Consider the following 17,229-nt stretch of genomic DNA (forward strand, 5'->3'; position numbering starts at 1 on the left):
ACCCTACTTGTAAGGTAACAAGCCTATTGCTGTTTCAGAAATGCTGACAGAAGAGGCAAAACTCCTGGGTCTGAGAAAAAGACATATACTCACAGCACAGAAGGCAATAAAAGCACCCTCTTCCCAGTTCTGCTTTGCTATCTTTAGTCTTGAACACATCAATTCTTTTTCCACTTCTTTCTTCAGCCTTTTTTATTTAAATTCAATCAGCCAACATGTAGTACATCATTGATGAGCTAATGACAGCACCACCCTAGGCTCAGCCATACCCCACCTAAAAATCCAATCACCAAAATACAAAGAAGCTGGATGAATGGTTTCAGGAAAGAACTGGTGAAGTTCCACTGAGCTACATTACTGTTTAGTCTCCGTGTCCATAATTATAATAGGTTCTAAATAGTCTTCACATTCTTCTTTAGAATAAATTATATACTTCCTGAAAAGTACATTTTTTTAAAAAAATTATAATACATGGAGTTCAATAATGAAGATATTGATGACCTTTTAGCCCTCATACAAGATCAATGGTCTTTTGAGCACATATTGACCTTGACATTATTTTAGATGGTATTTAGCTCAGATCAATAAATCTTGATTGTTGGTATCAACTGCAGTCAATATCTGCTTATTACAGTTAGAATACAAATGAGTAAGCAGGACTTTGAGTGAAGATTACCAGTAGCATTTATGTTTTCTCATTATAAGAACTTAAATCTTAGTTCTAAAAATGTTGTAAGTTAAAATTATTAAGGATTTATAGAATCAAGTCCTTTATGTTATATGACAGGTATGGAACACCCTCTCTGAGAATGATTATAAAGTCAAAGGAAGAACAATATTTCATATTAAATTCTTTGCCATGAAATGCAAAATTTCTGGGTCCATTAAAAATCCACAGACAAGTTCCTTAGTCCCAGGCCAGAGCTGGTCCTCAGTTACCTAGCAAGCAGGAAACAGTCCTCTGGTATACACATGAACTAAGCCTGGTGGGTGGGCTGGTATGAGAGGGAGTAGCGAAGTGCCACTGTGAGCACAGACCTGGAGTGTGTGGTATCTATTCTGGGAAAGCCATGAGAAACAACCCTCCAAGGTACAGGTGAGCCGAGGCTGGGGGATGGGCATGCAGGGAAATTCAGCGCACCTTTTCAGGCTCAACCTTGACCTATGTAGTGCCTGCACTGGGGTGGGGAGGGGGACCACAGGATGTGGCAAGGCAGCAAGATCTCCGAGAGTAAAGTGCTGTGAGCACACATGAGGCATAGCACCGTTGCATGTCCTCTCCACACTCCTGCACAGCTGACCCATCATGTGGCATTAGCAAGAAAAAACAAAACACAGTACACCAGACCCAGTAAGAGAAGATCCCTTACTCTAGTAATGTCCCTCCAGTAACATTTTGTCCTACTGATAAAGCTTAATGTTCTTATATCTTTTGTTTCTACAAATTCTTTACATGTTAAAAATATCACTTTAGTTCATCATATATATACATACACAGACACACATTGTTTATTGTTTGGGGATATAGAAGAGATTTGAATTTTTTGCAGAAAATCTATTAATTTTTTCCTTTTATCTAGATTTATTTTGTCTACATGCTTAGAGATAATTTCCCTACCTAAGATCAGACAAATAATCACCTACATCATCTTCTGGTCCATTTTCTCTTCATGAAAAATTTAATCCATAGGGAATTTTTTTGGTATATGACATAAGGTAGAAATCTAATTTTATTCTTCCCTAAATGTTTCCTAATTATCCCAAAGTTTAAATGAGCTATTATTTTCCCTTTAATTTTCTTTATCTGATGTCATATAATTAAATATTTATGTTTATAGAAAGGAGAAAAAATTATTTCATAGATACTTATGAACCCATCATACATAGGTAACAAATGCTACTACATTACCATGTTGTCTTAAAAAATTTTTTTAAAGGAAACAAAGCATTATCTAGAAAGCTATAATCCCTCTATCTATCCTGTTCATCTTCCTCCTTCCCCAGAATTAGCTACCATCCTAAATTTAGTATCTCTAGCCTGCAAGTTTTAATATTTGTTACATACAATTGTGTACATATTTGTGTTTTAATAAGTATATGTAAGCGGTGTACTTTATATATCCTTTACCAAATTTTTATTCAACATTACATTTTTCAGATGTATCCAATTCACACATAAGTTTCATTCATTTTAATACTGTGTATTGTTCTATTTCATGAATAAATCACATTTTATTTGTCCATTCCCTACTACTTAGAGATAGTGTCAGCAAAGTGGTTGTAATGATTTACCTTCTCATCCACAATATGAGGGGCACCATTGTTCCAACCCCCCCCCCCCGACTGATGTTATTAGATATTTGTTTTTGCAAATCTATTGGTTATATAATGTTATCTCATTTTTATCTTAATTTGTATTTTCCTAAGGACTAGTAAGATTTTATATACAGGCCATTCAAATATACTCTTCCATGAATTGCCTATTCATAAGCTTTGCCCATTTTTCTTAGAGAAACATTCAACCAGGAGGTGAATTACTTTGGTATGAAGAGCTCTGGGATAAAGGTAGACTAATTTGTACAGGAGAGCCCAAGTTCCTCCCAAGAAGTAAAAAAATGGAAACACTAAGCTCTGAATCACAGCAATCCTGCAATATTGTTACACTTTTGGAAATGATTACTATACTACTACTAGTAGTAGTCATAATGATAATAGGAACATACATTTTCTATAAATCTTGTAGGTCCCTGTTACTTTGTTTATTATGTTGTCTCATTTAATTTTCAAAACAACAGTGAAAAATTCTATTATTACCTTTATTTTATAAATGAGGAACCTGAAACTCAGAAAGTTAGATAATGGCTCAAGTCACACACTAAAAAGAAGCAAAGGCAAATTCAAATCCAGCTCACATGACTCCAGAACTCAGAATCTTGATCAGGCACTCTAAACATTGAACGCAAGTACATAGGGAAGCCAATACAGGGTCTTAGACTGGAAATGAATCACCATCAAGTGATGAACATCTATTAAACTGGATTAAGACCAATCTTCAATAGAGGACACCACATGGCAATGAGAAACCCTGATAGAGGACCAATAGAAATTTGCAATTACCTTGGAAATATAATTAACAGCCTTTGGTATGAGAAAGCTACCTGAACAACTTGGGATAGTTGGGAAGGAGAAGCACTCAAATAGGAGATGCTAGGCTTTCTACTAATAAGGACATGCTGTAGCTCGAATGATTAATTGGCAAAATAAAGAAGATGTGATATATTGCTACACCTAGCTGGTGAAGTGAATCATTTTGTATATATAAACCTAATCTATAATGTATGTTCATATACATTAGTGGAATGTATATTCATATACATTAGTGGAATGTGGATTTATAACTGCTTCTTAGAGGAAGGTGGAGATGTTTGGAAGACAGCCATAGCCTTTTGAGTTGATGGAACAAATGATAACTCCGCTCAGCCATAAGACAATGCTAGAAGTGTTGTCAACTAGAAAGGATACATCTTAGGGCAAAGCCACTATGATATATTGTATTTTCTTACTTTGGTATGTCGCTTTGAACCAGAGATTAGTCAATAACTTATAACCTAGTGTAAGCTTTATAATCTTTAGGGTTTTTTTCTATTCATAATTTATCTAGCACTGATTTTTTTTTTTTAATTTGAAGCACCTTGCTGTTACTTTATGTTTAAAAAAAGAACACTGGTTTGGAATGAGCTTCACAATTTTATTCATGAGATATAACCATCCTTATATCAATAGTAACTGCTCAATTATAATTAATCATTTTAGAGAACATGTTATTGCTTCTTATAAATCAGCTGCTGCTTCTAATTTTACAAAATGCATTTCAATGAATTCCCATCTATACTGTTGTCATATTTCCATTTTTTTAAATTTCCTTCTTAAATCCTTAGGGTTGGAAAGAATCTTAGAGATCCTCCAGCCCAAATTTAATGATAAAAAAAATTGTCACTCAGACAAGTTAAGGAACTTGTTCAAGATTCTATCTTTCATTAGTGGCAGACTTAGGGCAAAAAGCCGATTTCCAGAGCATTCCACCAAGTGTACTTTCCACTACTTGTAAACTTCCCAAACCCCTACCTAGAATAAGAAGAATCACATCCCACTCACAATTATGCATTCATTTTTTTTTTTTTGCTAATTGAGGATACGAGAATATCTAAGGCAAATCATATTACTATAGATAATATAAATATAAATATAGATATATTTGCCTTAGATGTTTTAACTCTTTGCCTCTCCTTACCATCCACCCTTACGGGCTGCACAGACTATAGTCTCATTAAACTGGAAGGAAGATCCCAGCATCCCATTCTCACAGGATCATTCCAGTCAAGGAAGGCTCTCATTGGATGACTGAATGAATAATAACTTATTATTTCATCCAACATTTTTAAGCACATAGTATTTTACAGAAACTTTTTGGGGGACTTTGGAGTACTAGTGCAATTCTAACATCTACACTGTTATCAGTAAGCCCATTGTCCTAAAAATCCTCATATATGTCTTATTTATATGATTTTCCCCCAAGTCACAACTATGAAAAAAGTAGGTTGGTGAAGTAGGATGACCCTAATTCATTACCCTTCCCTGTATTCACATCCTTTGCCATATGACTTTCCTGTCTCTCCTATGGCCATGTGAGTCAATCAGTGGAATGTTAACTGGTGTGATGGGACCAAAGGCTGGAAAGGCACCTGCCTATTTGGGCTGGCTCTCTGGTACCCAGAGAGTAACTGCATTTTAAGTTTTAATAGATTTTTTTTTCAAATTAGACCACAGAGTTGTACTATTTCTTCATGTTGTTCTCATTAATAATAAAGTCCTCAAAATAATCCCATGAGGTAGTGACTATTATTATCCATATTTTACAGATGAGGAAACTGAGGTACAGAGAAATTAGGTGGCTGACTTGGCCAAGGACACAGAGCTAGTAAGTGGTGGTGTCAGGGCTCAAATGCAGGCCCACTTTCTCGATCCTTTCACTGTGCCTCTCTCTTGTGCTGCCTTGTGCACCCATTACCACCTTCCATCTCCAGAACATTTTCATCCGGTCTGAATGAAACACTATGCCCGTTAAATACCAAGTCACCATATTCTCTTCTCCCGGCCTTTGGAAACCACCATTCTACTTTCTGTTTGACTAATATAGATACCTTATATAAGTAGAATCATACAATATCTGTCCTTCAGGGAATGGCTTGTTTCACTTAGCATACTATCCTCAAGGTTCATCTATGTTGTAAAGTATGTTGGAATTTCCTTCCTTTTTAAGACTGAAGAATTTTCCATTGTATGTTTATGCCACATTTTATTTATGTATTTATCTAGTAATGGACATGGGTTGTATCTACCTTTTAGTTATTGAGAATAATACTGCTATGAACATGGGTGTAAAAATATCTGTACCTGTCCTTGCTTTCATTGATTTAGAGTACGTATCCATAAATTAAATATGGGGTTGTATGATAATTGTATGTTTATGTTTTTGAGGAATTGCCATGACATTTTCCACAGTGGCTCCACCATTGGCATTCCCATCAACAATGCAAGTGTTCCAATTTCTCTACATCCCTGCTAACACTTACTTTTTTTAAAATCAAAACACTAATGTCTTTCTCAGCTCAGAAAAAAGTATTCTTCTATTATCACTTTGATTATATCATTCTTTCTACTCTCTCTAGTATCTTCTTATAGATGTTTTACTGGGTTGATAACTGGAATTTCTGAATGTCTTGCATGCCTTGTGAGTTTTTGTACCTCATATAATGAATGACATCCTTCCTTCCAAGTTTCGCAATTTTCATCTCTTTTCACACTATATTCTGAGGAAACTTCTTGGCTTGATCTTCCATAAAACTAATTTGGTTTTCAACCACACCTATTCTACTATTCAGTTTTTCAACTGAAATTTTTAGGTAATTAGTTTGATTTACTTCAGCAGCTGGGGAGTAGGAATTTAGTCACATCTTTTACATTGTTCAATTGCCCTTTAGCTGACAACTAACCCTCTCGTGAGATAGCCCTTCTTCTCCCTAAATTTTGCAGAACTCCAAAGAGTTTGCCCCAGTTCTTTTGTCGACCAGCTGATAGAGAGAACTTGAGTGGGATGAGTCTGATACTATGACCGCTTTTGTCACTGACCAGAGGGATGCTTTTGAAAACTATTATAAGACCTTGTCCATCACTGCAGTTTTGCCTGTGGAGGGACAGACCCTTGCACAAGTTTCTCCGATGCCCTAGGTTTGAACTGCAAGGATATACCTCTTGCACCTCACCTGCAAGCTTAGTCATTATTTGCCACCATAACCAATCTGCCAAGATGGTTGGGTTCACAGGTATTTCTTGTTGTGGCTGCATGATATCCCATACCCAACCCTCCCTAAGGTAACCTTTCACTTAATGTTGACCCTTGCACATCTTTCCAGATTCTACCTACCCCCATGGTGAGTTCCTCCCTGAGAAACTTGATGTCTCTTATGCCTCTGGACTTTTCACAGACCTAGTCAGCCAGAGAAGTATTAAAGACATTAAACCTCAAAAGGGAAAGAGTTGACCTTTCCTCTTGGGTAATTTCTTCTTCCTTATGCAAACATTTCCATCTCCTTTCCAGTAACCAACTCAGCATTCCAAAGTCAGATTAAAGACAGCTTTTGTCAGCCAAAGAAGTTCATATTATCCCTTTTCACCTAGGCAGTGGGTTAACCGTGTTCGTTCAAGTGACACTTTTCTGATTGCAGATTAGTTCCAGAGTGACTGGTCTTATCTACATATATGAAGCAGCTTTGTGGAATTAAGGGCTTTACATTCTACATCATCAGTTACCCCATTACATTTATTTCAACAATCATGTAGAGGTTTTCGAATTGCTATAAATTCTCTCATATACTTTACTTTTTCTTAGCAGTGTATTCTAGTTGTACAAATATAGCATCCCCTCAAATCTCTTTGATGATACTAATTAAATTGTTTTAATAATTTTCTCTGTATTTCTCCAGTAATTCAATTTCTTCAAGAATCATTTTGATTTGTTAAAGTTGGTAATTCATTTTTATGCTGTTATTTTTCCTTAAATATCTGGAGACTCAATTATTTATAAGTGACAGTTTAGGACAACTGATATACATGGCCAATGTGAAAGTCACAGTTCCCTTGATAGAGAATTTGATTGTAAAGGACAGAAGTCATGGCTATGAAAAGTAAGCTGGGATCTGTCATCAAGAGACACCTCTCTGTTAGGGTAGGTAGGAGCTTGCTGTAAGGGTGTGGAAAGATTTCCCTTATTGGCAGCTGATATTGCATGGGAGTACTACTCAACTTCTCTTTTTAGCTCCAATACTCACTATATATGTCCCTACTTACCCCCAATGACAAAACCCATCCACTCCTTTATTAGTTCTTAAAATATTTGTGCCAGCTCTGCTAGAGCTGGGAGTGTATGCATTTTCCAGGTGCTTGGAACGTCCTAGTTTTACTGGTCTTCCTACTAAGTATCCAATAGATGATTCCTGCCTCTAGTGCCTAATGATTATGATCTTGGGGTCTTTCCAAAGTTCTGTTCAAACAAAACAAAAACAAAACTCCCTTCTTTCTCCATTACCATTCTCTTTCACTTGCATTAGCTGCGGTTACCAGTTCTATCTGGTTACTCCATCAATCCAATCCTATCTGCTTTATATCTCCCAGAAATTTGTTGCTTCTGCTAATATCAACCTTCATATTTCCTAGTCCAGTTACATTGTTTTTCTTCATTTTATGTTTATTCACTCATTCCAGTGGAACTTTGGGGATGGAAAAGTAAATCTGTGTGCTTAGTCATCCAGAAGGCACTTAGCTCCCAAATGATCTTTCCTCTTATTTTTCTTTTTTCCTTTTTTCTTAATTATTTGTGTTTCATTCATTTTTATTTCATTTCTTTTGCTTTATTCAAATAACTTTTAAGATGTAGGATAGTGACAAGAGCATTGGTATAGGAGTTATGATTCCTTTATTCTAATCGTGCTTTTGCCATTATTAAACAGGGCCTGGCTCATGGTAAATGCTCATTTGTTTTGGAACAAATGAATGAAGGAAGGAAATTACAAGCCAGACCCAGACTTCAGCTTTCTCTAATGTAAAATTAGGAGGCCTCTGTCAGTAACAGCAAATTATGATTCTTCCTGGGCTGGACAGAAAACATTTATCACTACTTAACGGGAGGCACCAAGAAGAGAGAGGCTCCCAGTGTATGAGCAGAAATGCAGCAATATGCGATCACATAGGGGCAAGCTGAGACAGAAAACTGTGATCAAAAACCTAATGGGAGACCTTTGACATCAGAGTCTCACGGAAGTTCAAAGCAATCATAATTAGGCTTAACAACTGATTCTCGAGGGACTATAGAACTGTGATCAGGCCAGAGGGCAACTGAGCACTGAATTAACCGAGAGAGAGATAAAAACACAGTCTGCCTTTGAAAGAACCCATGTTAACATCCTCTCCCTTTTCCTAAACCCACATCATAAAAACTAACATAGGTAAAAATCCTCTGGGGCCAAGGGCCTGACAACCATGCCCTGAGAAATTCCCCAATATCCTCCAACCTGACTTAAAAACTTCTGCTGGGTCATCCAGTGGCAATGAGGTTTCCAAGTCAGGTGGTAAGTTTCAAACACACACACAACTGGGGTAACTCTCTACCATATGCAGTCATCCTAAACAATTCATTAGCAATGATATTGCTTGGCAGAACTAAAAGTCATAATCATGAAAAATGTCTTCAGTGTGTTCTTTACATTTTGAATCACCTTATTATTAAAATAACTATTTTATTATTCTATATCTGAGAACCCTAAGGAAACACAAGAGTTTTCAAATTATGTATCTGCCTGATATGCTCAGTTCAGTGATCTTCAAACACAATCACCTGGGGGACTTGTTAAAGTGCACTGTTGGGTCTTACCCCCAGAATTTCTGATTCAGAGCTGGAAGATAGGACCCACCATTCATGACAGGGAGATGGTCTCATGACATACACAATTGAGCCTAGTGTGGCGTTCCCCCTAAGCCTCAGGTATTCCCACATCCTACTGGGATGCTTTTAGCTGCAAGTATCAAAAAAACCTCACTCCACTTGAGGTACATCCCAATGGGGTTTTTTCTATAGACCCACATCATTGGAAATGCCTCATAGAGTAAATACGTGGTTTGCTTTACTCACAGAATTATGTTTAAATCTGTGAGAAAGAACTATAATACAAGGCTACTAAAACTATTTTAAGACTTAATAGTCAGTGTTTTCTAATCTTAGGTATTGGCATATCCCAATGATCTGCACTATTCTAGGGTGTGATAGCTTAGGAGTAAACATGATTTGAACTTATTCATGTATAGAAGATGTCTGAAATTGACAACTAGGCAACTCCAACTGCTCTGACCCTATGCATGGCTCTAACATACATTTCTTGAAGAAACTGGGTCCCAAAGTTTACAGGTGGAGAATTTTTGAAGTATGTCCATACTCAAGTAGAGATCAAAGAAGCCCAACTAAAAGAAGTGTGGACTCACTGACATGACAACTGTGGATTAAGCAAATGTTCTTTTAAATTTTTTTAATTTAAATTCTAGCTAGTTAACATACAGGGTAATGTTAGTTTCAGGTGTACAATACAGTGATTCAATACTTCCATGCAACACTGGTGCTCATCACAAGAGCTCTTTTTAATCCCCATCACCTATTTAATCCATCCCCCTATGCATCTCCCCTCTGGTAACCACCAGTTTGTTCTCTGTAGTTAAGAGTCTGTTTCTCATTTGCCTCTCTCTCTTTTTTCCCTTTGCTCATTTGTTTTGTTTCCTAAATTCCACATATGAGTGAAATCATATGGTATTTGTCTTTCTCTGACTTATTTCACTTAGTATAATACTCTCCAACTCCATCCATGTCATTGCAAATGGCAAGATTTCATTCTTTTTTATAGCTGAGTAATATTCCACTGTGTGTGTGTGTGTGTGTGTGTGTGTGTGTGTGTGTGTGTGTGTATACCACCTCTTCTTTATCCATTCATCTGTCAAGGGACACTTGAGCTATTTCTATAATTTGGATATTGTAGAGAATGTTGCTATAAACATCGGGATACATGTGTTCCTTTGAATTAATATTTTTGTATTCTTTAGGTAAATACCTAGTAAGTAGTACAATTGCTGAATTACAGGATAGTTGTATTTTTAACTTTTTAAGGAACCTCCTTACTGTTTTCCAGAGTAGCTGCACCAATTTGCATTCCCACCAACAGTGCAAGAGGTTCCTCTTTCTCCAAATCCCTGCCGCCATTGTTTCTGACGTTGCTGATTTTAACCATTGTGACAGGTGTGGGGTGATAGCTCATTGTAGTTTTGACTTGTATTTCCCTGATGATGAGCTATGTTGAGCATCTTTTCATGTGTCTCTTGGCCATCTCTATGTCTTCTTTGGAAAAATTCTGCCCATTTTTTAATTGAATTATTCAATTTTGTGGTGTTGAGTTTTATAAGTTCTTTATAGATTTTGGATACTAACTCTTTGTCAGATATGTCATTGCAAATATCTCCTCCCATTGTCTTTTAGTTTTGTGGACTGTTCCCTTTTCTGTGCAGAAGCTTCTTATTTTGATGTAGCCCCAATAGTTTAATTTTGTCTCCCTTGCCTCAGGAGACATGTCTAGAAAAAAGTTTCTATAGCCAGTGTCAAAGAAATTACTGCCTATGTTCTCTTCTAGGATTTTTATGTTTTCAGGTCTCACATTTAGGTCTTTAATCCATTTTTAATTATTTTGCTGTTTGGTATAAGAAAGTAGTCCAGTTTCATTCATTTGCTTGTTGTCGTCCAACACCATTTGTTGAAGAGACTATCTCTTTTCCATTGGATAGTCTTTCTTGCTTTGTCAAAGATTAACTAACCATATAGTTGTGGGTTCATTTCTGAGTTTTCTATTCTGTTCCATTGATCTATGAGTCTACTTTTGTGCTAGTATCATAATGTTTTGAACACTACAGCTTTGTAATAGAACTGTAATGCCTCCAGCTTTGCTTTTCTTTTTCAAGGTTTGGCGACTCAGTGTCTTGTGGTTCCATAGAAATTTTAGGGTTGTTTCTTCTAGCTCTGTGAAAAATGCTGGTAGTATTTTGATAGCGGTTGAGTTAAATGTGTGGATTGCTTTGGGTGGTATAGACATTTTAACAATATTTGCTCTTCCAATCTATGAGCATGGAATGTCTTTCCATTTCTTTGTGTCATCTTCAATTTCTTCCATCACTGTTTTATAGTTTTCAGAGTACTGGTCTTTCACCTCTTTGGCTAAGTTTATTCCTAGGTATGTTATTGTAAGTGGGGTAGGTTCCTTAATTTCTTTTTCTGATGCTTCATTATTGGTGCATAGAAATGCAACAGAATTTTGTATGTTGATTTTGTATCCAATACTTTACTGAATTTGTTTATCAGTTCTAGCAGTTTTTTAGTGGAGTCCTTCAGGTTTTCTATATGTAGTATCATGTCATCTGCAAATAGTGAAAGTTTGACTTCTTCCTTGACAATTTGGATGCCTTTTATTTCCTTTCATTGTCTGATTGCTGTGACTAGGACTTCCAGTACTATGTTGAATAACAGTGGTGAGAGTGGATATCCCTGACTTATTCCTGACCATAGAGGAGAAGCTCTCAGATTTTCCCCATTGAGGATGATACTAGCTGTAGGTTTTGCATATAGGGCCTTTATGTTTAGGCACGTTCCCTCTAAATCTACTTTGTTGATGGTTTTTATCATGAATGGATGTTATACTTTGTCAAAACCTTTTTCTGCAACTATTGAAATTATCATATGGTTATTAATCTATCTTTTCTTAATGTGGTGTATCACACTAATTGATTTGCAAATATTGAACCACCTTGCAACCCAGTAATAAATCTCACTTGATACTGGTGAATAATTTTTAAGTGCATTGTTGAATTCAGTTTGCTAGTAGTTTATTGAGATTTTTTGCATCCATGTTTATCATGGATACCATGATACCATGGTATCATGGATACCATGTTTATCTTTAGTTCTTTTTTAAAAAGTGGAGCTTTTATCAGGTATTGGTCAGGGTAATGCTGGCCTCATAGAATGAATTGGAAGTTTTCCTTCCTTTTCTATTTTTTGGAATAGTTTGAGAAGACTAAATATTAACTCTTCTTTAAATATTTGGTACAATTCACCTGTGAAGCCATCTAGCCCTGGACTTTTGATGTTGGGACTCTTTTAATTACTGATTCAATTTCTCCACTGGTTATAGGTCTGTCCAGTTTCCTACTTCTTCCTACTTCAGTTTTGATAGTTTATATGTTCCTAGGAATTCACCTATTTCTTCATGTTGTCCAATTAGTTGGCATACAGGTTTACTTAATATTTTCTTATAATTGTTTATATTTCTGTGGTGTTGGTTGTTATTCCTCCTCTCTCATTTGTGATTTTATTTATTTGTGTCCTTTTCTCTTTTCTTTTTGATAACTCTAGGTAGAGGTTTCTCAATCCTATTGATTTTTCAAAGAGCCAGCTCCTGGTTTCATTGATCTGTTCTATTGTTTTTTGTTGTTTTTTCTGTATCATTTATTTCTGCTCTAATCTTTATTATTTCCTTCCTTTTGCTGGATTTAGGCTTTGTTTGTTGTTCTTTTTCTAGCTCCTTTAGGTGTAAGGTTATGTTGTTTTGAGATTTTTCTTGCTTTTTGAGGTATGTCTGTATTGCTATATATTTTCCTCTTAGGACTGCTATTGCTGCATCCCAAAGGTTTTGGACTGTTGTGTTTTCATTTTCATCTGTTTCTATGTATTTTTTATTTTATTTTTTGATTTCCTGGTTGACCCATTCAAGTTTTATAGCATTGTGGTCAGAAAAAATGCATGGTATGATTTCAATCTTTTTGTATTTTTGATGCCTGTTTTGAGACCTAATATATGATCTACTCTGGAGAATGTGCCATGCATATTAGTAAAGAATGTGTGTCCTGATGTTTTAGGATGGAATGTTCTGAATATATCTGTTAAGTCCATCTTGTCCACTGTGTCATTCAAAGACATTGTTTCCTTGTTTATTTTCTGTTTAGATGATCTCTCCGTTGCTGTAAATGGGTGTTAAAGTCCCCTACTATTATGGTGTTATTATCAATTATAGTGTTCCTTTATGTTTGTTATTAATTGTTTTATATATTTGGGTGCTCCCATGCTGGATACATAAATATTTACAATTGTTATATCTTCTTGTTGGATTGTCCCCTTTATGATTATATAGTACCCTTCTTTGTCTCTTGTTACATTCTATGTTTTAAACTCTAGTTTGTCCCATATAAGTATTGCTACTTTAGCTTTCTTTTGACATCCATTTTCATGATAAATATTTCCCCACCCCCTCACTTGCAATCTGCAGGTGTCTTTAGGTCTAAAAGGAGTCTCTTATAGGCAGCATATAGATGGGCCTTATTTTTTATCCATTGTGACACCCTATGTCTTTTTGATTGGCTTATTTAGTCCATTTATATTCCAAGTAGTTATTGATAGATATGTATTTATTACCACTTTATTACTTGTTTTGTCATTGTTTCTGGAGACTTTCTCTGATCTTTTCTTATCTTTGTTACTTTTGGTCTCTCCTTTGCACTTAAGGAGTCCCCTTTAATATTTCTTGTGGGGAAGATTTATCGGTCACAAAATCCTTTAGTTTTTGTTTGTCTGGAAATGTCTTTATCTCTCCTATTCTTAATGACAGCTTTGCTGGATAGAGTATTCTTGGCTGCAGATTTTTCCCATTCAGTACTTTGAGTATATCATGCCATTCTTTTCTGGTTTGCCAAGTTTCTGTTAAGAAATTTTCAGCTAGCCTTATGGGTTTTCCTTTATTAATTACTTTTATCTTCCTGCTTTTAGGAATTTTTTTATTATTATATTTTGCAAATTTAATTACAATATGTATGGTGTTGGCCTGCTTTTATTGATTTTGATGGATGTTCTTTGTGCCTTCTGGATCAGGATGTCTGTTTTCTTCCCCAGATTAGGGAAGTTTTCTGCTATTATTTCTTGAAATAAATTTTCTGTCTCCTTTTCTCTTTTTCTTCTGGGACTCATATAATATGAATGTTATTACGTTTGATGGAGTCACTGAGTTTCCTAAGTCTATTCTCATGTTACATAATTCTTTCTTTTGTTTGGCTTCATTATTTTCCATTATTTTGTCTCCTGGGTCACTAAAACATGCCTCTGCTTCTTCCAGCTGCTCTTCATTGCATCAAGCCTGTTCCAATATTGTTTATTGCATTCTTCATCTCTGATTCTTTTTTAACTCTGTGGTAAGGGTCTCACTGATGTCTTCTATTCTTTTCTCAAGCCCAGGGAGTACCTTATATATGTTGCTTTAGATTCTCCATCAGGCATATTACTTATATATGTTTCACTTAGATCTTTGGCCGTGGTCTTATCTTGTTCTTTCATTTGGGATAAATTCCTCCATCTTGGCATTTTGTCTAAGTCTCTACTTTCTTTTATGTATTAGAAAAGCCAGTTATGTCTCTTGCTTCTGAAATTAATGGCCTTATGAAGAGGAGGTCATGTAGTGCCCAGAGCCTGGTCCTTCTCAGGGTGTCTCCATTGTGTTCTGTGTGCTCTCTGCTCCTGTGCTTTGGCTGCTCTATCCTTCAGGTCAGCCATCTGCAGAGGTTCTCCCTGCCTGCTGTGGGTAGTGTTTTGTCCCTGGACTGAATGTGGTGAGTTTTAACTAGGTGTGCTCTGGTCTGCTTGTGAAATGAGACCTGACACCAACTCCATCAGAACTGAGGCCCCACAGGACTCTGAGCAGAAGACATGGTGTGGGCAGGCAGGGATTCATGCTGGTCTTCTGAGGGAGGGTCCCACTGCATTAGGACTGCGGCAAACTTGATGGAGAGGGGCAACCTCAGCCAGAGTATGGGGGGAAGGGGTTCTGGGGTGGGGCTTGCTATAAGCAAATAAAGCACCCAGTGTTGGTGCTGTGCTGCTTTCATAGGTGGGTCCATGTTTATGCTGAGGACAGGAGAAGGAAACAGTGTCAGCCAACTCCTTTGTTCCTGGTGAGGCATCTCTGTGAACACTAACTCTCAGGGACATGCTCCAAGAAGAGTTAATAGTCTCCCACTGTGTGCCCCAAGCCTTCTTCAGTACACTGTTTCCACACCGTCTACCCCCAGTTGTTTGCCTACTTTCTCTCCAGGAGCAAGGCAATGCTTTCTGGGCTCTACTCCAGCCAAGCCCACTGACCTTTAAAACTCCAGGCTTTAAGCCCCATTGGTTGCAAAAACTCACAAAATTCTGCCCCTCTCATTTTCAAAGCTATGGCTTTGAGAAGATGTTCTCCTTGAGCATTCCCCTGTGTGTTCCTCTCTCTCTTACCCTTCTCCATAACCATGGCTCCCTCCCCTTTACAGTACCTGTAATCCATTTCTCCCTTAAACCAATTCTCCACACTTCCTACTTTCTTCAGTGTGGCCTCTTCTCCCCCTTTAGTTGTAGAGTTTGTTCTGTCAGTCTTCAGGTCAATTTCTGGGGTATATAGGATGATATGTTATCTAGTTGTATTTGGGGGATGAGACAAGCCTATGATCTTCCTGTTTAGCTGCCATCTTCCTCTCCTCCAGCAAAAGGTCTTTTTTAAAATCTTGAAGATTATGACTCAGAACTTGGAAGAATTAAGGTGATTGGCAATGAAAAGAATCACAGCATGTGAAATTCCTTCATAAAAATGTGTTGACTTTAAATAATTTTGCATATGTGACATGTAAACAAAAGAAACTTTACACTTAGAAAAAAATACCACTCACTCCAACTGGCAGAGAAAATAAAAATTGTTCTAACCATGAGCATTTGCTACCCTAAGGGCAAATCCAGAGGCATAGAGAACTTCAGGGTTGTGGACCCAAAGGTTCAATTATATCATCAAAGATGCAGGTTCTTTCCACTTTTCATCCTGCTATCTGCATTGTTCACGTCATCCTTAGGTCAGTTCTCCTTGTATTTCAGGAAGTTGTCAGTACCTGTGAAGGCCACATGCTTCCCTGTCCATGTTGACTGTAAGAGAGAAAGTACCTTTTCCAAGCTATCAAGTAAATGCTTTTTCTTTTAGACTGATTGGGACAACTTAAGTTATAAGTTTGGTGCCAAAAGAAACAGTGGGTTGATTGGCTTAGACCAAGGTTGCTGTACAATCATTTCCAAGAGGACTGAGACACACATTTTGTTTTTACTACTCAGGAGTTAACTGAGAGCTCAGTCAATTCTGCAAACTACAAATGGAAGAAGGGTGGAGTGAATTTAGGGGGTAAATTATAATGTTCCATAAAGCAGGCAAGACTTGAAAGGACCTTCAGAGCACAGAACTTTTGACATAATTTTGAACATGATAACATGAGTCTAAATTTGAAAGTGTACAGCAGTAGTGACTGATCATTCCAATGACTCAACTTTAAAACTGCTAGTCATAAATACACACCTTGGACATGACATCTACACTGTAGGTATTCCTCTAAAGACATTCTTATTTGAAGTGAAATCCCTTCTCCTTCTTTCAATTTATTGACTTTGCAACTATTTAACAGGGAAATATCGGATAAACTTCAGAATTCCTTTCCTCTTGGACTCCCTTAGAAAGTTGTAGAGCGTTATTTTCCTTTTGTATTTCAGCAATTTTGTGAGTGGGCTTCTTTTTTTTTTTTCCTCCTAAACTGATCATTATGGATAAACATAAAATCTCTAAATAGATTTTCCTAGTCAGTTAACCATATTCTTGGGGGAAAACATAAGGTAGAATCATTATTAAAAAGCATTCTCAGTAATACACACATCTTTATTATGTCAGTCTTTTGCCAAAAAAAAATAAGATTGATAGTAAAATGCACTTAATTTTTTTTCTTCACAGAATCAAGCCATCTGCCTCAAAATACACCACCAGCCTCTGTTAGATGAATTCACACATTTTAAAGCCCCGGAGTAACCATTTGAATGGAAATTGGACACTTTTTGTCATTTAGGAAGCTTTTTTAAACTGGAAAGGCTTCTCGTTTGTTCAATTAAATGTGTGTGTATGCAATACATTTTATGAAATTTATCCCAAAACAGCGAGGGCTGAAATAATATTTGAAACAGATGGCACAGCTGCTGTATTTAGAGGG

At 36.6% G+C, this 17,229-nt stretch overlaps 1 protein-coding gene and 1 non-coding gene across 17 annotated transcripts in view; one reads left to right on the forward strand and one right to left on the reverse strand.

Annotated features, from left to right (window-relative positions):
* The window catches only part of ZPLD1 (zona pellucida like domain containing 1), a 336,172-nt gene that overhangs the window by 150,697 nt on the left and 168,246 nt on the right, over positions 1 to 17,229 (reverse strand). The gene's annotated exons all lie outside the window — the stretch shown is intronic.
* LOC113257048 (small nucleolar RNA SNORA18) lies at positions 9,157 to 9,286 on the forward strand. The gene has a single exon (XR_003316811.1). It is a non-coding gene; the product is annotated as a small nucleolar RNA SNORA18 (small nucleolar RNA).

This window comes from Ursus arctos, unplaced genomic scaffold (assembly GCF_023065955.2).
Source record: "Ursus arctos isolate Adak ecotype North America unplaced genomic scaffold, UrsArc2.0 scaffold_4, whole genome shotgun sequence".
NCBI classification, from domain to species: Eukaryota; Metazoa; Chordata; class Mammalia; order Carnivora; family Ursidae; genus Ursus; species Ursus arctos.